Genomic DNA, 23857 nt, shown 5'->3' with positions numbered 1-23857 from the left:
ATTTTTCGTGTCGATCCGATTTGTAGTTTTTTAAAAAATTGCATTTAAAAAAAAAAAATTCCCATAGGAAATAATGGCGAACTTTCCATTACCCCCAACTTGACCTTCCAAAGATGGCAGCTATGCAAGTGTATGGTGTCCATTTTAGGACATGATCATTTATCAAAGTCAAACATCAGAATAAAGTGACTATGACACCCTCTCGTCCCGTGTGTGAAAAGTAAGTGCACCCCCAATCCCGTGTGTGAAAAGTAAGTGCACAGAGTGGCCCCGCCCCCCAAATTGGACCCCGAGTGGCCCCGCCCACTAAATCGGACCCCGAGTGGCCCCACCCACAAAATCAGACCTAGATTGACCCAACCCACCAAATCAGACCCAAAGTGACTCTGCCTACCAAATCGGACCACCTGAGGGGCACCCAAGTGTGAAAGACTTGCAGGGGCAGCCCGGGCACCATTCCAAAGCACTATCTGTAGTTCCTTCAGGAAATACCCATCTAGTTATAGTGCTTTGGAACAAAGCACTATATTGTAATCCGAACGTGGTTAACTTATTATTATTATAGTGCTTTGGCACAAAGCACTATACTGTTATTCCACCGTGGTAAACTTCTTCTTCTTATTATAGTGCTTTGGAACAAAGCACTATACTGTTATTCCACCGTGGTAAACTTCTTATTATTATAGTGCATTGGAACAAAGCACTATACTGTTATTCCACCGTGGTAAACTTCTTCTTCTTATTATAGTGCTTTGGAACAAAGCACTATACTGTTATTCCATCGTGGTAAACTTATTATTATTATAGTGCTTTGGAACAAAGCACTATACTGTTATTCCACCGTGGTAAACTTCTTCTTATTCTTATTATTCAGTCCGCACGTAATGCGGCCCGAACCGCTAAACTCACAGACTCCAGTGAGGTGTCATTTCGAAGCCAGCGTCCCCAAGAGGTGTGCTAAGTATTTTTCGTGCCGATCGGATTTGTAGTTTTTGCGCAATTTGTGTTTGAAAAAAGTCTTTCAATGCGTTTCAATGGAGAAATTTTCCTATACGTTTATAATGGGCTGGTTTCTGAGGCAATTTCTAAAAATAACTGCCACCTGGCTGATTAGCTCATTGATATGCGCAGTCAGACACAGTTACTATGCCAACGCCTATGAAATCTACATCAGCTCACCAGGTCACAAGTTTTGTCAGATAATATCAGCTCTTAAAGTGACAGTACAGCACAATTCCAAACCACTATCTGTAGTCTTATAATTATTAGATGGTGGCCCGATTCTAACTCATCGGGTATTCTAGAATATGCATGTCCACGTAGTATATTGCACAGCCACGCAGTATACAGTGCAGAGCCGCGCAGTATAAAGCGCAGAGCCGCGCAGTACACAGCGCAGAGCCGCGCAGTACACAGCGCAGAGCCGCGCAGTACACAGCGCAGAGCCGCGCAGTACACAGCGCAGAGCCGCGCAGTATAAAGCGCAGAGCCGCGCAGTACAAAGCGCAGAGTCGCGCAGTATAAAGCGCAGAGCCGCGCAGTACACAGCGCAGAGCCGCGCAGTACACAGCGCAGAGCCGCTCAGTACACAGCGCAGAGCCGCGCAGTACACAGCGCAGAGCCATGCAGTACACAGCGCAGAGCCGTGCAGTACACAGCGCCGAGCCGCGCAGTATAAAGCGCAGAGCCGTGCAGTACACAGCGCAGAGCCGCGCAGTACACAGCGCAGAGCCGTGCAGTACACAGCGCAGAGCCGCGCAGTATAAAGCGCAGAGCCGTGCAGTACACAGCGCAGAGCCGCGCAGTACACAGCGCAGAGCCGCGCAGTACACAGCGCAGAGCCGCGCAGTACACAGCGCAGAGCCGCGCAGTACACAGCGCAGAGCCGCGCAGTATAAAGCGGAGAGCCGCGCAGTACACAGCGCAGAGCCGAGCAGTACACAGCGCAGAGCCGCGCAGTAGACAGCGCAGAGCCGTGCAGTACAGAGCGCAGAGCCGCACAGTATAAAGCGCAGAGCCGCGCAGTATACCGCGCAGAGCCGCGCAGTACACAGCGCAGAGCCGTGCAGTACACAGCGCAGAGCCGCGCAGTATAAAGCGCAGAGCCGTGCAGTACACAGCGCAGAGCCGCGCAGTACACAGCGCAGAGCCGCGCAGTACACAGCGCAAAGCCGCGCAGTATAAAGCGCAGAGCCGCGCAGTACACAGCGCAGAGCCGCGCAGTACACAGCGCAGAGCCGCGCAGTATACAGCGCAGAGCCGCGCAGTACACAGCGCAGAGCCGCGCAGTACAGAGCGCAGAGCCGCACAGTATAAAGCGCAGAGCCGCGCAGTACACAGCGCAGAGCCGCGCAGTACACAGCGCAGAGCCGCGCAGTACACAGCGCAGAGCCGCGCAGTACACAGAGCAGAGCCGCGCAGTACACAGCGCAGAGCCGTGCAGTACATAGCGCAGAGCCGCGCAGTATACAGCGCAGAGCCGTGCAGTACACAGCGCAGAGCCGCGCAGTACACAGCGCAGAGCCGCGCAGTGCACAGCGCAGAGCCGCACAGTATAAAGAGCAGAGCCGCGCAGTACACAGCGCAGAGCCGCGCAGTACACAGCGCAGAGCCGGGCAGTACACAGCGCAGAGCCATGCAGTACACAGCGCAAAGCCGCGCAGTATAAAGCGCAGAGCCGCGCAGTACACAGCGCAGAGCCGCGCAGTACACAGAGCAGAGCCGCGCAGTATAAAGCGGAGAGCCGCGCAGTACACAGCGCAGAGCCGAGCAGTACACAGCGCAGAGCCGCGCAGTAGACAGCGCAGAGCCGTGCAGTACAGAGCGCAGAGCCGCACAGTATAAAGCGCAGAGCCGCGCAGTATACCGCGCAGAGCCGCGCAGTACACAGCGCAGAGCCGTGCAGTACACAGCGCAGAGCCGCGCAGTATAAAGCGCAGAGCCGTGCAGTACACAGCGCAGAGCCGCGCAGTACACAGCGCAGAGCCGCGCAGTACACAGCGCAAAGCCGCGCAGTATAAAGCGCAGAGCCGCGCAGTACACAGCGCAGAGCCGCGCAGTACACAGCGCAGAGCCGCGCAGTACACAGCGCAGAGCCGAGCAGTACACAGCGCAGAGCCGCGCAGTACACAGCGCAGAGCCGCGCAGTACACAGCGCAGAGCCGCGCAGTATACAGCGCAGAGCCGCGCAGTACACAGCGCAGAGCCGCGCAGTACAGAGCGCAGAGCCGCACAGTATAAAGCGCAGAGCCGCGCAGTCCACAGCGCAGAGCCGCGCAGTACACAGCGCAGAGCCGCGCAGTACACAGTGCAGAGCCGCACAGTACACAGCACAGAGCCGCGCAGTACACAGCGCAGAGCCACCCAGTATATAGCGCAGAGCCGCGCAGTACGCAGCGTAGAGCCAAGCAGTATGCAGCGCAGAGCCACGCAGTATACAGCGCTGAGCCGCGTAGTATACAGCGCAGAGCCCCGCAGTATACAGTGCAGAGCCCCGCAGTATACAGCGCAGAGCCGTGCAGTACACAGTGCAGAGCCGCGCAGTACACAGCGCAGAGCCGCGCAGTATACAGCGCAGACACGCGCAGTACACAGCACGGACACGCGCAGTACACAGCGCAGAGCCGCGCAGTACACAGCGCAGAGCCGCGTAGTATACAGCGAAGAGCCACGCAGTATATAGCGCAGAGCCGCGCAGTACAAAGCGCAGAGCTGCGCAGTATACAGCGCAGAGCCGCGCAGTATACAGCGCAGAGCCGCGCAGTATACAGCGCAGAACGCGCAGTACACAGCGCAGAGCCGTGCAGTACACAGCGCAGAGCCGCGCAGTACACAGTGCAGAGCCGCGCAGTACACAGCGCAGAGCCACGCAGTACACAGCGCAGAGCCACGCAGTATACAGCGCAGAGCCGAGTAGTATACAGCGCAGAGCCGCGTAGTATACAGCGCAGAGCCACGCAGTATACAGCACAGAGCCACGCAGTATACAGCGCAGAGCCACGTAGTTATACTGCCCAGTCACGTAGTATATTGTCCAGTCACATAGTATACTGCATATCCCTGTTAAAAAAAAAAAAGAATTAAAATAAAAAAGTTACATACTCACCTCCTGGAGCGGCCGGTATCTGATGGTTGTTGCACCTCCTAGAGCGGCCGGTACACGATGCTTGTTGCACCTGGAGTGGCCGGTACCCGATGCTTGTTGCGCGCTCCGGTCCCAAGAGTGCATTGCGGTCTCACGAGATGATGACGTAGCGGTGTTGTGAGACAGAAAGACGGAAGTGCCCTTAGACAATTAGATAGTAGATTACCCCGCTCACCAATTCGGAACCCGAGAGGCCCGGCCCACCAAATCGGACCCCGAGGGGCCCGGCCCACCAAATCGGACCCAGAGTGACCCCGCCCCCTAAATCAGACCCAGAGTGACCCCGCCCACCAAATCGGACCCAGAGTGGCTCCGCCCACCAAATCGGACCCAGAGTGGCCCCTTCCACCAAATCGGGCCCAGAGTGACCCCGCCCACCAAATCGGACCCAGAGTGACCCCACCCACCAAATCGGACCCTGAGGTGCCCAGCCCACCAAATCAGACCCTGAGGTGCCCAGCCCACCAAATCGGACCGAGTGACCCCACCCACCAAATTGGTCCCTAAGGTGCCCCGCCCACCAAATCGGACCCAGAGTGGCTCCGCCCACCGAATCGGACCCAGAGTGGCCGCGCCCACAGAATCGGACCAAAAGTGACCCCGCCCACCGAATCGGACCTAGATTTACCCCGCACACAAAATCAGACCCAGATTGACCCAACCCACCAAATCGGACCGCCTGAGGGGCACCCAAGTGTCAAAGTCTTGCAGGGGCAGCCCGGGCACCATTCCAAAGCACTATCTGTAGTTCCTTCAGGATCTCTTTTATTTATAAAAAATACAAAACACAAACAAAAACAGAAATACACAACATATCTTACAAAAATAAAACCAGCATTTAAGAATTCTTTTTCCCACGCCTCAGAGTCTCTTAACTTTGCAGCTTTAGGAAACCCCCAGCAGGAAAATCATCACATCCATTTTTCCTATCCAATAGACAAAATTTAAAGTAAAGAAAAATTCATTCGCACATACACTCACACATACACTCACACTCCCCACTATTTAATACATATATACATATAAAACTAGAAAAGAAAATTTGGCCCATGCTGCCCAAAAAATAAAAGAAAAAGCCAACCTAGCTAAACAAACTTAACACTCTAAACAGTCTATAACACTCTAAACACAGCAATTAAATTTTTTTTTTTTTTAATTTATTTTATTTTTTATTTTTATTTTTATTTTTTATTTTTTATTTATTTATTTTTTTTTTTTTTCCCTCCACCCACACTGCCACCACGGGTCCATGCAAGTTCATGCCCTCTGAAAAATACACCACACTTTTTCCTCCGGGTCCATGAAAGTTTCCATGCCCTTATATTGTTTCCAGGGTCCATATGCCCTTATGCAACCCCCCAACAAACACCCCCCACCCAACCTAAACTACACCCCCCACAACATACTAACTATACATACCACAAGATAAAATACAGACATACAAAATTTTATTTACAGATCATAACTTTACTAACACAACATCAAAATACCACAATACCAAAACAACAGCTTTAACCTGTAAGGCCCAAGTTCGGCACCTTCAAGCCCGATATCCATTAATTCTACCAGAAACAAAACAAAAAGACTAAGCGTGCCACACATCAGCCCACCACCAGGGAATAGGAGTCTAAAGAGGCCCTGACCCTAACACCGACACAAACACCCTGTCCCTACTCAACTAAAACTGCCCCTCAAAAAGCTGACCCTATCTGTCCCTACATGCCCCTACCTATCCCTACTCTACCTAACTTAACAATACTAACTATCTACCTATCCCTAGACTGTCCCTCCCTGTCCCTATCTATCCCTATATAACTGTCCCTCAACACCCCACACCACCTTATCCTTCCCTCTCCCAGTCACACAACCAATCTGTCCCTAGAGTAAGAAGAGAAACCCCTCCAAAAGTGAAGAGGCCCTCTTCCCACCCAGCCTCCCAAACACCTAGGAAGCCCCTAATCACTCAACCAAGCTTTCCCTCGGGTACGTATTAAAAGGAGAGACCCCTCCAAAGCCAAGAGGCCCTCCTCGCACCCAGCCTCCCGAACTCCAAAGAGCGCACCTTACCCAGGTCACCCAAGATGTTACTAACCACCTCATCCCGGGGGAGGGTTTTATGCTGTATTGAAACTAGGCACCGTGCATTCCAGGTGTAGAACCTAACAACTACACTAACTAGGAATAAAGTGCCCCGATCTCGGCCACCAAGGGATCTGAATGCCCCATAAGCCCACTCCGGATAGGAAAGGGATGCCAGCCTAGGCCAGCCTATGGAAGCACCCACCCGGTTATAGACCCCTGTATTAAAGGGACACTGAAGGAGGAAGTGCTCCATGCTTTCCAGCATGTCGCCACACTCTTCACGGGGACAACCCCGATCATCAGAGTTCCTGTACTTCAGATTGTCCCTCACATACAGCCTCCCATGGAAGCAGCACCAGGCCAAGTCCCAAAACTTCGAGGGGATCCGTGAAGAATTTAACAACCCGAGCCCCCCCTCCAGATCCCGGCCTGGGCAATCTCTGAGCACCAGGGGCTTCTGGAAATGGGTCAACAGGACCCTACTGTCAAGGGATTTCCTCGACATGGTCCTGATTTCCCACATTCCCAGACCCCACCGGCGGATCACCTTCAGAGCCGGGGTAGCATAAGCCGGGAGATGTCCATGTGGTGTTCGTAGGTCCTTCACCTGCCCTCCTGTCTCCCATTCCTGGAAGAAAGGCCGAAACCATCCCCTGCAGGAGAATACCCACGGAGGAGCCCTCTCTGTCCAGAGGTTGGCAATGTTGGTCTTAAGAAAGGTGTTCACTAAGAACACCACTGGGTTGACCATACCCAACCCACCTAGTCTCCTCGTGCGGTACGTGACCTCCCTCTTGATTAGGTTAAGCCTGTTCCCCCATAACAATTGGAAGAACAGGCTATAGACCCGCGTCCAGAGAGACTCTGGCAAGATGCAGACGCTGCCCAGGTAAATTAACAAAGGAAGCAAATAACCCTTGGCCAAGCTGACCCTTTCCCTCAGGGTTAAAGACCAACCCTTCCACTGGTCCACCTTCTGGGCGGCAATCTTGAGCCTGCCTTCCCAATTTTGTTGGGGATAGTCCCCTGGGCCAAAATTGATGCCTAAGATCTTAGCGGAGGACTGGGGCCCTGGAAGGGTGTCCGGGAGATCAAAACTTGGATCTCCCCCTCCCAGCCAGAGACTCTCGCACTTTTCCCGGTTGATCATGGACCCGGATGCCTCCGAGTAGCGCACGACCTCAGACATGACCCAATCCGCCTCCTCTCTCGAGGATACAAAAAGGGAGACGTCGTCGGCGTACGCTACCACCCTCAGAGTGGCCCCCGGCTCCGCCCGGTCCATCCCGACTCCCACCAACGGTCCACGATCTACCCTCCTTAAGAAGGGATCGATCGCGAACACGTATAAAAGTGGGCTCAGAGGACAGCCCTGACGGACCCCGGAGCTCACCTCAAAAGAGTGACCAACCCAACCGTTCACGAGCGGGAAAGTCTCAGCCCCCTCATACAAGGTCTTTAACCAATTTACAAACCTCCCCGGCAGACCATACCTCAGAAGGACAGACCAGAGGTACTCATGATCCACCCGGTCAAAAGCCTTTGCCTGGTCTAAGGACAGCAAGTACCCCTTCCAGCGACCCGCAATGCCCTGCTCCACTGCCTCTCGGACACCGAGCACAGCACTAAAAGTACTGCGGCCTGGAACAGAACAGTGCTGAGCCCCCGAAAGGAGCCGAGGTGCAAACTTCACCAGCCGATTAAACAACACCTTTGCCAGAATCTTTCGGTCCGTATCGAGGAGCGCTATGGGACGCCAATTCTCGATACGGGACGGGTCCTTACCCTTTGACAAGATAATCAGGGCTGACTTCCTCATTGAACTGGGAAGAGCACCCAAGGAGAGGCACTCATTAAACACCTCAGTCAAGAGGGGGACCAAGGAGTCCCTAAAAGTCTTGTAAAACTCGGATGTTAAGCCATCCGGACCTGGCGATTTCTTGGGCCGGAGCCCATCAATGGCCAGTCTCACTTCCTCTTCCCTGATTACCTCGGCCAAAACATGAAGAGAGGGGTCATCTCCTGGCTCAGGAACAGTTTCAGCCAGGAAAGCCGACATCCCATCTCGATCCAGATCCCTCTTCCTCAAGAGGCGTGAGTAAAAGGACCTGACCACCTCCAGGATCCCTGATTTGGATCTGTTCAGGGAACCCGTACTGTCGATCAGTCCTGTCACCACCTTACAATTCACTGACATCTTACAGTTTCTGTAAGGGTCGGGCGAGCGGTACTTCCCGAAATCCCTCTCAAAAACCAAAGATGCGTGCCTATCATACTGACACCCCTTGAGCAAAGATTTCACTCTGGAGATTTCCTCTCGGTCACCTCCAGTCGAGACGAGCTGCTCGAGTTTCCTCCTCAGGTCTTGATACAAGCGATGCCTGTTCAGACTTCTGAGGCTCGAGAGCTGACGGAAGAACCCCACCACCCTTTTCTTGAAGATCTCCCACCACTCAGACTTAGTACTACAGAGATCCAAAAGCGGTACCTGGCTCTGAAGAAAAGCCTCAAAGGATTGTCTCACCTCCGCCTCTTCCAGAAGGGATGAATTCAGCTTCCACAGCCCTCTTCCCATCCGGGGGGTCTCTGTAACATTCAGAGAAAAGAAAATTAAACAGTGATCGGAGAACTCCACCTCAACGGCGGACACTGCAGAAAAGATGGCGTCCTCCTTCAAAAAAAACCTGTCTATTCTAGACCTACTGCTACCTCTATGAAAGGTGAAACCCTTGTGACCTGGGGTGTGCCGTATGTGGACATCCACCAGGCGAGCTTCACTAGCTAGACGATTTAGGGCTATGCTATCATAAGCCAGGCGGCCTCCGGGACCTCCCCTATCACGGGATCTCGTAATGGTGTTGAAATCCCCACCGAAGACCACCTGCCGGCTCGTAAAAAGAAAGGGCTTGATCTTCATGAAGAGACATTTACGGTCCCACTTAGACTGTGGGCCGTAGATGTTTATGAGCCGAAGCTCCTGTCCCCTCATGAAGACGTCTAAGACCAGGCACCTCCCCATTTCTATCTCAATAACCCGTCGGCATTCCACCTCAGCGGTCTTAAAAAGGACCGCCACCCCGCTATACGGCTCGGCCGCAAGAGACCAGTATGAGGGCCCACACCTCCACTCCTTTTTTGCCTTGTGGATGACCCCCATGTCCGTTAGTCTGGTCTCCTGCAAAAACAAAATTTCAGCCTCAATTCGGGTGAAAAAATCAAAGGCCGCAAATCTAGCCGCATCAGACTTTATGCTGGCGACATTAATCGACGCCAGAGTCAACGGGGTGAGTTCAGCCATCATGGGTGATTAAGTTAGACAGCCTTCTTCTTCCCCACCCCATCCTCTTTACTTTTCCCCCCCGAAGAAGGGACTGGATCAGACATATTCTTCCTCTTTAAAGAGGATGAGGTATCCATTTTATTGGTATCCTCGCCTCTGGGTTCCGGTCAGTCCCCCCCCCAGAGGAAACAACGTCCTCCGGAGGACAGACTGCGCCGCCCCCCGAAAGCCCCCCAGGTGCCGCCCCCGGCCCCTCACCCTCGACCTCCGACTCAGCAGAGTCCTCAAGGGCTTGGAACCGGTTGGAGAGGGCAACCAGAGGGGAGCCGGTGAGCCCTTCCGTTGGCACACCCACGGTCAGGGGAGGGGGCGAAGGACCAGAAGGCTTAACAACCTTCCTTTTCTTCTTCCCCCTTTTTTTGGTACGGTTTGCGTTACCACCCTGTTTTAATGTCGGCTGATCCGTGACCTCCTCATCCACACTTTCATACTGGGAGGAGTTGTCGGAGTCAGCCCTGTTGTCCTCCCTCTCCATCCTCCTGATCTCCTCGCACACTTCCGCCTCCCCCGGGGCCTCAGCGACAACAGCCGATGCCTCAGAGGGGGGAGCAGACATTACCCCAGTTGCCTGAGGCTCTCCCTGCCCCCCACCCCCGTGGCGCCTTTCCTGCCTCCTTTGGCGGGCAGGACCCCAGGCTCTGTCTCTCCTCACTGGCCCCTCAGCCCCTCCCCCGCCACCACCGCCTACCACGGCAGAGGTTGAACCGCCAGAGGTTTCCCCCTCACGGCCTCCCCCCACCCGGCCAGCAGCAGAATTGGAGAAAGAGCGAGGGCAGCGGCTGTACGGGTGACCAAGATCACCACACAGGTTACACCGAATATCCTTACAGGATGCAGCGAGATGGCCTACCCCGCCACACAAGGCACATTTCTGCACCTTGCAGCTTGCGCTGAAGTGGCGGGGATCACCGCACCTGTGACAGACCTTCGGCTGCCCCTGGTAGAAGATCAGGATTCGGTCCCTTCCAATGAACGCCGAGGAAGGGATGTGGGTGACAGTACCCCCTGAGACCTTCAACTTCATCATGAAGGTCCAGCCCCCTGACCAAATGCTAAATTCGTCCCGATTTTTTTTGGGGACGTCCGTGACTTCCCCATAGCGGGAAAGCCACGTCAGGATGTCCACCCCAGAAAGTGACTCGTTACAGGTCACCACAGTCACTTTCTTCACGCCATTTTGGCGAGACACCGCTTGTACAGCGAAGTCTCGCCAGCCGGGCTCCCCATTCACCAGCTCGTAATTTGACCAGAAGAGCTCAAGCCCCTCCGGCCGCACGAAACTGATGTCGAAGAAGAGGGTGGCCGCAGGATGAATTAGGGCAAAGATGTCAACCGCCCCAAAGCCCATCTTCATGAGGAGCTCCACCACCCTACTCCTGGGTGGGCAAGCTTCACTGCCCCTCCAGCGAAGACGGACTACATTCCTCCTCGCCACCCCCTGCCCGGCTGTCGGGAGGGACCATACGGTTTCCCCCTCCCTTCTATCTTGGAAGGCGGCCAGGCCATGTCTCTCCAGCCAGAAAGACAGGTCCACCTCTCTTCCCTCTACCAAGATCGACCGCTCTCCATTTTTTAGGGCTTCCAGAAAACGGCGCTGCAAAACGCCGTCCCCGGAACCCAGAGGCGAGGAGACCCCCCGAGCCCCCCGTGAACCCCCTGGAGCCCCAGCCACCACCCCCGCAAAAGAAAGGGGGAGGGGAGCGACTGGGGGAGCAGATGGGCCAGCCTCCCCCCCACCGCCTACATCCATACCACCATCCGCACCACCATCCGTACCACCATCCGCACCATTCATACTAGCAACATTTGTGATACCATTCGTACCCACCCCCACATCCTCAACACACAGCACACCATCCATACCATCATTCATATCCCCAGTCGCCGCGGCCACATTCACCTCAGTATTATTTTTATTATTATTATTAACAGTATGGTTTTTTTTTTCCGTAACTTTCTCTCCTGCTGGGGGCCCCTGCTGCACGCTTCCCGGTGCAGCTTTATTGTTTACTTTTCCCAGGGGTGCCGCTGCCCCTTTAAGGCCCGTAGAGCAGAGCCGAACACTCATTCCGCTCTGCCCAGGCTCAGGAGCAGCAGCACCTCCTGAGTTCTCTGCAGCAACCATTTTTTTTTTCTTGTTACCTGGAGCAGGGCCGGACTCTGCCTCCGGACCCTGCTCCACACCGGGACCACGAGCAGCCATAACTTCAGGCACCGAAGCCCCCGCACCACCAGATGACCGTAAGTGGGCAGGGGACCCCGACACCCCTTTGCCGGCTTTAACTGTAACTGCCGCAGCACTGTTATTTTTTTGAGTGGGCGGAGCCACTCGCGGCAGACCCGCCGAGGCCACGCCCCCTCCGCTGGACACAGCACCAGTGGGCGGGGCCGCAGCCGCACAGGTCACGCCCCCTCCACTGGCCGCGATCACAGCGGGGGGTCCCGCGATCACAGCGGGGGGGGGGGGTGTCCCGCGATCACAGCGGGGGGTCCCGCGACCATCGAGGCTGCGCCCCCCCGCCAGCCGCAACCACAGCGGCGGGTGGGACAGCAGCCGAGGAGGGCACACCCCCCCCGCATGCCACAACCACAGCGGGCCGGGCAACACTCGGGGAGGCCACGCCACCCTCACGGGCCCCAGACACATGCATGGAGGGGACAACTGGGGTCGCAGCTGGGGAAGCCACGCCCCCCGACGCCACCCGCACCGGAGACCCCGGGGTACGCCCAGGGCCCCCCACGGGACTGACGCCAAGAGGCATAGCCCCCGCACCAGCCGCCACCACCGCTGAACCCCTCAGCACAGGCCACTCCCCCTCGGCGTCCAGTGGCGGCGGGGCCCCCGGCACAGACCCATCACTGGCTCCACGCACGGGGGTCCCCGACCTGGCCATGGACACCAGCAGGGGAGCGACCAGTACCTTGCATTGTGCCTTTAACTTAGTCGCGCCCTTTCCTGATCCCCGGGTCCCCGAAAAAGATCCAGCCTTATGAGCGGATCCGCATGTGGGGGACCCGGACACCCCAGCTCTCGCCGCCGGAGATGCGGCCCCGGCTGCCTGCACACCAGGTGCCGGGCCAGCCCCCCCTGCCACAGAGGGCTTGGCCCGAGCACCACCACCACAAACACTACCACCGGCTCCGCCGGCACCGCACTCCATATCACTGCCCGAATCAGAACTACCACCACCAGGCATGGCACTCCGATCCGGGCAGACTTTCCTCTCCCCGCTCCCTCGCTGCGGACCCACAACAGGGCCCGAGCCGGGGTGGGTAGCGGGTTCCGTACAACGGGACAGGGGAGCCCCGGGAAGGGGGACGTAGACAAATTTATCTACCACGGATACTTTCGCCTTCTTACGTTTTTTCCCCCTCCCGGTTGCCCCATCCTCGCAGACCTCGTCCCCAAACAACAGCTCGCCAAACCGTGCTGGGGACTCAATCTGCCGCACTTGCTGCAGGATGAGGCAGCCCCCCTGACTGCTAGTACCACCACCATCCTCCCCCTCGCTCCCGCTTTCCTCCGAGTTACTGGAGTCCGACGGGAGGGCCACTTGCTCAGGGGCTATCCCGCTATACGATACCTGGGTGCTGTTACTCCCCAGGCCTTCAGGTGGGTATGGCGCAGATGGACCGCCATCCTCCTCCTCTTCCTCCACCTGGTCGGGGTCTCCTGACCCCTCAGAAGACCCACCGGTCATGGCCCTAAACCGGTCGTCGTTTTTTAGCTTCTCCTCAAAGGGGCCGCTTCCCGCCAGGATCTCCGCTCTGCGATTTTCCAGGGAGGCTATGGACCCCTTCAGCCTCCACCGTGGCGGCGACCTCTGCTCTCCTTGAGGCAGGGAGCCTGCACTTAGAAGATGCCCTGGCTCCCTTCAACTCCTCCCGGAGTATCCTCAGCTGTTTGGCGGCCTCCTCGTACTCGTGGACGTGCGCGCGTATTCGGGAGCCGTAGGTGGTGATCGGCTCCCCAGCCACCTTAGAGCCCCATATCTGGGGGCTCACCGCCGCACCTCCACTGGCCGCCTCTCTTCCTCCGGGAGGAGGAACCGCCACGGCCACGGCCTTAGGGGCAGGGCCGGACTGGCCATAGGGCACTTCTGGCAAATGCCAGAAGGGCCGGTGCCAGTGGTGGGCCGCTCAATCCGCCGCCCCCGCCGTCGCATTCAACTATACCGGCGTATAGACGCCGGTACAGTTGAATGCAATGATGGAGGAGAGCGTCTACAGACGCTCCTCTCCCATCATTCCCCGCTCTGCCTCTGACACTGCGGGTGCGCGATGATGTCATATCATCGCGCACCTGCTGTGTCCCGGGCAGACTGCAGCTGCTGAGACAGGAGCAGGAACCAGGAAGCAACGCTGGGCACGAGGAGAGGTGAGGAGAGTTTTTTTTTTTTTCTGGACTGTGGGGCCATTCTCGGAGGAGGTGAGGGGAGGAAGAGAAGAGATGTGGGCTGTATATAGTTCTCTGTGGGCTGTGCTCTGTGCTGTATACTGCTGTGGGCTGTATATAGTTCTCTGTGGGCTGTGCTCTGTGCTGTATACTGCTGTGGGCTGTATATAGTTCTCTGTGGGCTGTGCTCTGTGCTGTATACTGCTGTGGGCTGTATATAGTTCTCTGTGGGCTGTGATCTGTGCTGTATACTACTGTGGGCTGTATATAGTTCTCTGTGGGCTGTGCTCTGTGCTGTATACTACTGTGGGCTGTATATAGTTCTCTGTGGGCTGTGCTCTGTGCTGTATACTGCTGTGGGCTGTATATAGTTCTCTGTGGGCTGTGCTCTGTGCTGTATACTGCTGTGGGCTGTATATAGCTCTCTGTGGGCTGTGCTCTGTGCTGTATACTACTGTGTGCTCTGTGCTATATATAGTTCTCTGTGGGCTGTGCTCTGTGCTGTATACTGCTGTGGGCTGTATATAGTTCTCTGTGGGCTGTGCTCTGTGCTGTATACTGCTGTGGGCTGTATATAGTTCTCTGTGGGCTGTGCTCTGTGCTGTATACTGCTGTGGGCTGTATATAGTTCTCTGTGGGCTGTGCTCTGTGCTGTATACTACTGTGGGCTGTATATAGTTCTCTGTGGGCTGTGCTCTGTGCTGTATACTGCTGTGGGCTGTATATAGCTCTCTGTGGGCTGTGCTCTGTGCTGTATACTACTGTGTGCTCTGTGCTATATATAGTTCTCTGTGGGCTGTGCTCTGTGCTGTATACTGCTGTGGGCTGTATATAGTTCTCTGTGGGCTGTGCTCTGTGCTGTATACTGCTGTGGGCTGTATATAGTTCTCTGTGGGCTGTGCTCTGTGCTGTATACTACTGTGGGCTGTATATAGCTCTCTGTGGGCTGTGCTCTGTGCTGTATACTACTGTGGGCTGTATATAGTTCTCTGTGGGCTGTGCTCTGTGCTGTATACTGCTGTGGGCTGTATATAGTTCTCTGTGGGCTGTGCTCTGTGCTGTATATAGTTCTCTGTGGGCTGTGCTCTGTGCTGTATACTACTGTGGGCTGTATATAGTTCTCTGTGGGCTGTGCTCTGTGCTGTATACTACTGTGTGCTGTATATAGTTCTCTGTGGGCTGTGCTGTATGTAGTACTCTGTGGGCTGTGCTGTATATAGTACTCTGTGGGCTGTGCTGTATATAGTACTCTGTGGGCTGTGCTGTATATAGTACTCTGTGGGCTGTGCTGTGTATAGTACTCTGTGGGCTGTGCTGTATATAATACTCTGTGGGCTGTGCTGTATATAGTACTCTCTGGGCTGTGCTGTATATAGTACTCTCTGGGCTGTGCTGTATATAGTACTCTCTGGGCTGTGCTGTATATAGTACTCTCTGGGCTGTGCTTTATATAGTACTCTGGGCTGTGCTGTATATAGTACTCTGGGCTGTGCTTTATATAGTTCTCTGTGGGCTGTGCTGTATATAGTTCTCTGTGGGCTGTGCTGTATATAGTTCTCTGTGGGCTGTGCTGTATATATTACTTTGTGGGCTGTGCTGTATATATTACTTTGTGGGCTGTGCTGTATATATTACTTTGTGGGCTGTGCTGTATATATTACTCTGGGCTGTGCTGTATACTACTGTGTGGACTGTGCTGTATACTTCTACGTGGGCTGTGCTGTATACTACTGTGTGGTCTGTGCTGTATACTACTGTGTGGTCTGTGCTGAATACTGCTGTGTGGGCTGTGTTATCTACTACGCGAGCTGTGCTATAGTATGCAGGCTGTGCTGTATACTATGCGGTTTGTGCTATATAATATGCGGGCTTTGCTATATACTATGGGGAGTATATTATATTCTATGGGGGAGGCCATGTTATGTACTATGTGGCTGTGTTATATACTATTGTGGGGGTATATTATATTCTATGGGGGAGGCTGCGTTATATACTATGGGGGGCTGCATTATATTCTATGGGGGGCTACATTATATATTATGGGGAGGTGGGCTGTATTATATTCTATGGGGGTTACATACTCTGGGGTGGCTGCATTATACTCTGTGGGGTGGCTGCATTATACTCTGGGGTGGCTGCATTATACTCTGGGGTGGCTGCATTATACTATATGTGGGCTGCATTATACTGTATCGAGGACTATGGGGAATACGTTATACTATATGAAGAACTATGGGGTGCATTATACTATGGGAAGTGAATTGTACTACATGGATGACTGTGGCGGTGCATTATACTATATGGAGCACTATGAGGATTGTATTATGCTATATGGAGGACTATGAGGATTGTATTATGCTATATGGAGGACTATGAGGAGTGTATTATACTATGTGGAGGACTGAGCAGTGTATTTTAATATATGGAGGACTATAGGGAGTGTATTATACTATATGGAGGACTATGGAGCACATTATAATATATGGAGGACTATGGGGTGTATTTTACTAAACAAGTAAAATGCTGCATATTCGGATTGTTTTTGCTGGAACAAAAAGCCTTGTTGTCAGCAGCACATTGCCAGTGTAAACTGTAGATGTGCTGCTGAAAACATGATACTGTATGGTGATCTATTAGTGATCGTTCTGTCTCATCATTATTCCTCAGCTGGTGGAAAGAGGCCGGGAAACAAGCGTTGAACAACTTCAGTATTGTCGATCAAACTCGTTTAGCGGCCTGAACTCAGCGCACGTAAATACAACAGAAAGGCTTCTGTGTGATGTGCAATATGTTAGCATTTGAGGACCCATTTTAAACTTTGCCTAGGGCCCCACTTTGCCTAAAACCGGCCCTGCCTACAAGTGTACAAAGATATTATACAGTCACCATGTGACAAGTGGGCCTGTGTAACTTCAAATGCCAGGGCTGAATTTTAGTCCCAGTCCGGCCCTGCTTAGGGGTCCCCGTCTTCTGGGGCCTGCGGCCCCCCGAGCTTTTGCCACTTTTTCCCATGGCTTTTTTGGTCCCGGGACTGGCTAGATGGTACACGGGGCTTCCTGATGATATGCAGGCCTCCCACCCCCAGCCGCCTTGCACCGGGGGGTGGGAGCCAGGGGCTCAGCCACGAAGCTCAGTCCCAGGAACAGTCTCTGCTTCCTGGGAAGGGGCAGGCAAAGAGTCCCAGGTGAAAAATCTCCCTTCCCAGGAGCACACGGTCCACAGCCAAGCACACAGCCGACCCTCCGTTCAACAGCCACGCCTCTTCCTCTGGGGCCCTAACCGCTGCACTCACAGACTCCAGTGAGGTGTCATTTCGAAGCCAGCGTCCCCATGAGGTGTGCTAAGTATTTTTCGTGTCGATCGGATTTGTAGTTTTGGCGCAATTTGCGTTTGAAAATGTTTTTTCCACTCATTGTAATGCATTTCAATAGGGAAATTTTCCCATAGGTTATAATGGCCGGGTTTCTGAGGCAATTTGAAATGTACCTGCCACTTGCCACCTGGCTGATTAGCTAATTGATATGCGCAGTTAGGCCCAGTTACTATGCCAACGCCTGCGAACTGTACATGACCTCACCAGCACAGTTTTGCCAGATAATATCAGCTCTTAAAGTGATAGCACAGCACAATTTCAAAGCACTATCTGTAGTCTTATTATAATTATTGCCCCGCTCACCAAATCGGACCCAGAGTGGCGCCGCCCACCAAATCGGACCCAGAGTGGCGCCGCCCGCCAAATCGGACCCAGAGTGGCGCCGCCCGCCAAATCGGACCCAGAGTGGCGCCGCCCGCCAAATTGGACCCAGAGTGGCGCCGCCCGCCAAATCGGACCCAGAGTGGCGCCGCCCGCCAAATCGGACCCAGAGTGGCGCCGCCCGCCAAATCGGACCCAGAGTGGTGCCGCCCGCCAAATCGGACCCAGAGTGGCGCCGCCCGCCAAATCGGACCCAGAGTGGCGCCGCCCGCCAAATCGGACCCAGTGTGGCGCCGCCCGCCAAATCGGACCCAGAGTGGCGCCGCCCGCCAAATCGGACCCAGAGTGGCGCCGCCCGCCAAATCGGACCCAGAGTGGCGCCGCCCGCCAAATCGGACCCAGAGTGGTGCCGCCCGCCAAATCGGACCCAGAGTGGCGCCGCCCGCCAAATCGGACCAAATGTGGCGCCGCCCGCAAAATCGGACCCAGTGTGGCGCCGCCCGCCAAATCGGACCCAGAGTGGCGCCGCCCGCCAAATCAGACCCAGAGTGGCGCCGCCCGCCAAATCGGACCCAGAGTGGCGCCGCCCGCCAAATCGGACCCAGAGTGGCGCCGCCCGCCAAATCGGACCCAGAGTGGCGCCGCCTGCCAAATCGGACCCAGAGTGGCGCCGCCTGCCAAATCGGACCCGGAGTGGTGCCGCCCGCCAAATCGGACCCGGAGTGACGCCGCCCGCCAGAGTGGCGCCGCCCGCCAAATCGGACCCGGAGTGGCGCCGCCCGCCAAATCGGACCCAGAGTGGCGCCGCCCGCCAAATCGGACCCAGAGTGGCGCCGCCCGCCAAATCGGACCCGGAGTGGCGCCGCCCGCCAAATCGGACCCGGAGTGGCGCCGCCCGCCAAATCGGACCCGGAGTGGCGCCGCCTGCCAAATCGGACCCGGGGTGGCGCCGCCTGCCAAATCGGACCCGGGGTGGCGCCGTCCGCCAAATCGGACCCAGAGTGGCGCCGCCCGCCAAGTCGGACCCAGAGTGGCGCCGCCCGCCAAGTCGGACCCAGAGTGGCGCCGCCCGCCAAGTCGGACCCAGAGTGGCGCCGCCCGCCAAGTCGGACCCAGAGTGGCGCCGCCCGCCAAGTCGGACCCAGAGTGGCGCCGCCCGCCAAGTCGGACCCAGAGTGGCGCCGCCCGCCAAGTCGGACCCAGAGTGGCGCCGCCCGCCAAGTCGGACCCAGAGTGGCGCCGCCCGTCAAATCGGACCAAGAGTGGCGCCGCCCGTCAAATCGGACCCAGAGTGACCCGGGCCACCAAATCGGACCCAGAGTGACCCGGGCCACCAAATCAGACCCAGAGTGACCCGGGCCACCAAATCGGACCCAGAGTGACCCGGGCCACCAAATCGGACCCAGAGTGACCCGGGCCACCAAATCGGACCCAGAGTGACCCGGGCCACCAAATCGGACCCAGAGTGACCCGGGCCACCAAATCGGACCCAGAGTGACCCGGGCCACCAAATCGGACCCAGAGTGTCCCGGGCCACCAAATCGGACCCAGAGTGACCCGGGCCACCAAATCGGACCCAGAGTGACCCGGGCCACCAAATCGGACCCAGAGTGACCCGGGCCACCAAATCGGACCCAGAGTGACCCGGCCCACCAAATCGGACCCAGAGTGACCCGGGCCACCAAATCGGACCCAGAGTGACCCGGGCCACCAAATCGGGCCCAGAGTGACCCGGGCCACCAAATCGGGCCCAGAGTGACCCGGGTTGACCAAATCGGGCCCAGAGTGACCCGGGCCACCAAATGGGACCCAAAGTGACCCGGGCCACCAAATGGGACCCAGAGTGACCCGGGCCACCAAATGGGACCCAGAGTGACCCGGCCCACCAAATGGGACCCAGAGTGACCCGGCCCACCAAATGGGATTCAGAGTGACCCGGCCCACCAAATGGGACCCAGAGTGACCCGGCCCACCAAATGGGACCCAGAGTGACCCGGCCCACCAAATGGGACCCAGAGTGACCCGGCCCACCAAATGGGACCCAGAGTGACCCGGCCCACCAAATGGGACCCAGAGTGACCCGGCCCACCAAATCGGACCCAGAGTGACCCGGCCCACCAAATGGGACCCAGAGTGACCCGGCCCACCAAATGGGACCCAGAGTGACCCGGCCCACCAAATCGGACCCAGAGTGACCTGGCCCACCAAATCGGACCCAGAGTGACCCGGCCCACCAAATCGGACCCAGAGTGACCCGGCCCACCAAGCCTCAACCCTGAGGGGCTACAACAACCAAACCAGCGCCTGAGGGGCACCCAAGTGTGAAAGTCTTGCAGGGGCAGCCCGGGCACCATTCCAAAGCACTATCTGTAGTTCCTTCAGGAAATACCCATCTAGTCTTATTATTATTATTCAGTCCGCACGTAATGCGGCCCGAACCGCTAAACTCACAGACTCCAGTGAGGTGTCATTTCGAAGCCAGCGTTCCTGAGAGGTGTGCTAAGTATTTTTCGTGTCGATCGGATTTGTAGTTTTGGCGCAATTTGCGTTTGAAAAAAGTGTCTCAATGCATTTCAATAGGGAAATTTTCCAATACGTTTATAATGGGCCTGATTTCTGAGGCAATTTCTAAAAATAACTGCCAACTGGCTGATTACCTCATTGATATGCGCAGTGAGACCCAGTTACTATGCCAACGCCTATAAACTCTACCAGCCCACCAGGTCACAAGTTTTGTCAGACAATATCAGCTCTTAAAGTGACAGTACAGCACAATTACAAAGCACTATCTGTAGTCTTATCATTATTGCCCCGCTCACCAAATCGGACCCAGCCCACCAAATCGGACCAGAGTGCCCCCGCTTGCCAAATCGGACCCAGAGTGGCGCCGCCCGTCAAGTCGGACCCAGAGTGGCGCCGCCCGCCAAATCGGACCCAGAGTGGCGCCGCCCGCCAAATCGGACCCAGAGTGGCGCCGCCCGCCAAATCGGACCCAGAGTGGCGCCGCCCGCCAAATCGGACCCAGAGTGGCGCCGCCCGCCAAATCGGACCCAGAGTGGCGCCGCCCGCCAAATCGGACCCAGAGTGGCGCCGCCCGCCAAATCGGACCCAGAGTGGCGCCGCCCGCCAAATCGGACCCAGAGTGGCGCCGCCCGCCAAATCGGACCCAGAGTGGCGACGCCCGCCAAATCGGACCCAGAGTGGCGACGCCCGCCAAATCGGACCCAGAGTGACCCGGGCCACCAAATCGGACCCAGAGTGACCCGGGCCACCAAATCGGACCCAGAGTGACCCGGGCCACCAAATCGGGCCCAGAGTGACCCGGGCCACCAAATCGGGCCCAGAGTGACCCGGGCCACCAAATCGGGCCCAGAGTGACCCGGGCCACCAAATCGGGCCCAGAGTGACCCGGGCCACCAAATCGGGCCCAGAGTGACCCGGGCCACCAAATCGGGCCCAGAGTGACCCGGGCCACCAAATCGGGCCCAGAGTGACCCGGGCCACCAAATCGGGCCCAGAGTGACCCGGGCCACCAAATCGGGCCCAGAGTGACCCGGGCCACCAAATCGGGCCCAGAGTGACCCGGGCCACCAAATCGGGCCCAGAGTGACCCGGGCCACCAAATCAGGCCCAGAGTGACCCGGGCCACCAAATCGGGCCCAGAGTGACCCGGGCCACCAAATCGGACCCAGAGTGACCCGGCCCACCAAATCGGACCCAGAGTGACCCGGCCCACCAAATCGGACCCAGAGTGACCCGGCCCACCAAATCGGACCCAGAGTGACCCGGCCCACCAAATCGGACCCAGAGTGACCCGGCCCACCAAATCGGACCCAGAGTGGCCTCAACCCTGAGGGGCTACAACTACCAAACCAGCGCCTGAGGGGCACCCAAGTGTGAAAGTCTTGCAGGGGCAGCCCGGGCACCATTCCAAAGCACTATCTGTAGTTCCTTCAGGAAATACCCATCTAGTATTATTATTGTAATCCGAACGTGGAAATCTTATTATTCAGTTTTTTTCTGCAATTAACGCGGCCCGTACCGCTGCACGCACAGACTCCAGTGAGGCGTCGTTTCGAAGCCAGCGTCCACGAGAGGTGTGCTAAGTATTTTTCGTGTCGATCCGATTTGTAGTTTTTTAAAAAATTGCATTTAAAAAAAAAAAATTCCCATAGGAAATAATGGCGAACTTTCCATTACCCCCAACTTGACCTTCCAAAGATGGCAGCTATGCAAGTGTATGGTGTCCATTTTAGGACATGATCATTTATCAAAGTCAAACATCAGAATAAAGTGACTATGACACCCTCTCGTCCCGTGTGTGAAAAGTAAGTGCACCCCCAATCCCGTGTGTGAAAAGTAAGTGCACAGAGTGGCCCCGCCCCCCAAATTGGACCCCGAGTGGCCCCGCCCACTAAATCGGACCCCGAGTGGCCCCACCCACAAAATCAGACCTAGATTGACCCAACCCACCAAATCAGACCCAAAGTGACTCTGCCTACCAAATCGGACCACCTGAGGGGCACCCAAGTGTGAAAGACTTGCAGGGGCAGCCCGGGCACCATTCCAAAGCACTATCTGTAGTTCCTTCAGGAAATACCCATCTAGTTATAGTGCTTTGGAACAAAGCACTATATTGTAATCCGAACGTGGTTAACTTATTATTATTATAGTGCTTTGGCACAAAGCACTATACTGTTATTCCACCGTGGTAAACTTCTTCTTCTTATTATAGTGCTTTGGAACAAAGCACTATACTGTTATTCCACCGTGGTAAACTTCTTATTATTATAGTGCATTGGAACAAAGCACTATACTGTTATTCCACCGTGGTAAACTTCTTCTTCTTATTATAGTGCTTTGGAACAAAGCACTATACTGTTATTCCATCGTGGTAAACTTATTATTATTATAGTGCTTTGGAACAAAGCACTATACTGTTATTCCACCGTGGTAAACTTCTTCTTATTCTTATTATTCAGTCCGCACGTAATGCGGCCCGAACCGCTAAACTCACAGACTCCAGTGAGGTGTCATTTCGAAGCCAGCGTCCCCAAGAGGTGTGCTAAGTATTTTTCGTGCCGATCGGATTTGTAGTTTTTGCGCAATTTGTGTTTGAAAAAAGTCTTTCAATGCGTTTCAATGGAGAAATTTTCCTATACGTTTATAATGGGCTGGTTTCTGAGGCAATTTCTAAAAATAACTGCCACCTGGCTGATTAGCTCATTGATATGCGCAGTCAGACACAGTTACTATGCCAACGCCTATGAAATCTACATCAGCTCACCAGGTCACAAGTTTTGTCAGATAATATCAGCTCTTAAAGTGACAGTACAGCACAATTCCAAACCACTATCTGTAGTCTTATAATTATTAGATGGTGGCCCGATTCTAACTCATCGGGTATTCTAGAATATGCATGTCCACGTAGTATATTGCACAGCCACGCAGTATACAGTGCAGAGCCGCGCAGTATAAAGCGCAGAGCCGCGCAGTACACAGCGCAGAGCCGCGCAGTACACAGCGCAGAGCCGCGCAGTACACAGCGCAGAGCCGCGCAGTACACAGCGCAGAGCCGCGCAGTATAAAGCGCAGAGCCGCGCAGTACAAAGCGCAGAGTCGCGCAGTATAAAGCGCAGAGCCGCGCAGTACACAGCGCAGAGCCGCGCAGTACACAGCGCAGAGCCGCTCAGTACACAGCGCAGAGCCGCGCAGTACACAGCGCAGAGCCATGCAGTACACAGCGCAGAGCCGTGCAGTACACAGCGCCGAGCCGCGCAGTATAAAGCGCAGAGCCGTGCAGTACACAGCGCAGAGCCGCGCAGTACACAGCGCAGAGCCGTGCAGTACACAGCGCAGAGCCGCGCAGTATAAAGCGCAGAGCCGTGCAGTACACAGCGCAGAGCCGCGCAGTACACAGCGCAGAGCCGCGCAGTACACAGCGCAGAGCCGCGCAGTACACAGCGCAGAGCCGCGCAGTACACAGCGCAGAGCCGCGCAGTATAAAGCGGAGAGCCGCGCAGTACACAGCGCAGAGCCGAGCAGTACACAGCGCAGAGCCGCGCAGTAGACAGCGCAGAGCCGTGCAGTACAGAGCGCAGAGCCGCGCAGTACACAGCGCAGAGCCGCGCAGTACACAGCGCAGAGCCGTGCAGTACACAGCGCAGAGCCGCGCAGTTTAAAGCGCAGAGCCGTGCAGTA

This window comes from Ranitomeya variabilis, chromosome 1, assembly GCF_051348905.1.
Source record: "Ranitomeya variabilis isolate aRanVar5 chromosome 1, aRanVar5.hap1, whole genome shotgun sequence".
NCBI lineage: Eukaryota > Metazoa > Chordata > Amphibia > Anura > Dendrobatidae > Ranitomeya > Ranitomeya variabilis.
This window is presented reverse-complemented; position numbering follows the sequence as displayed.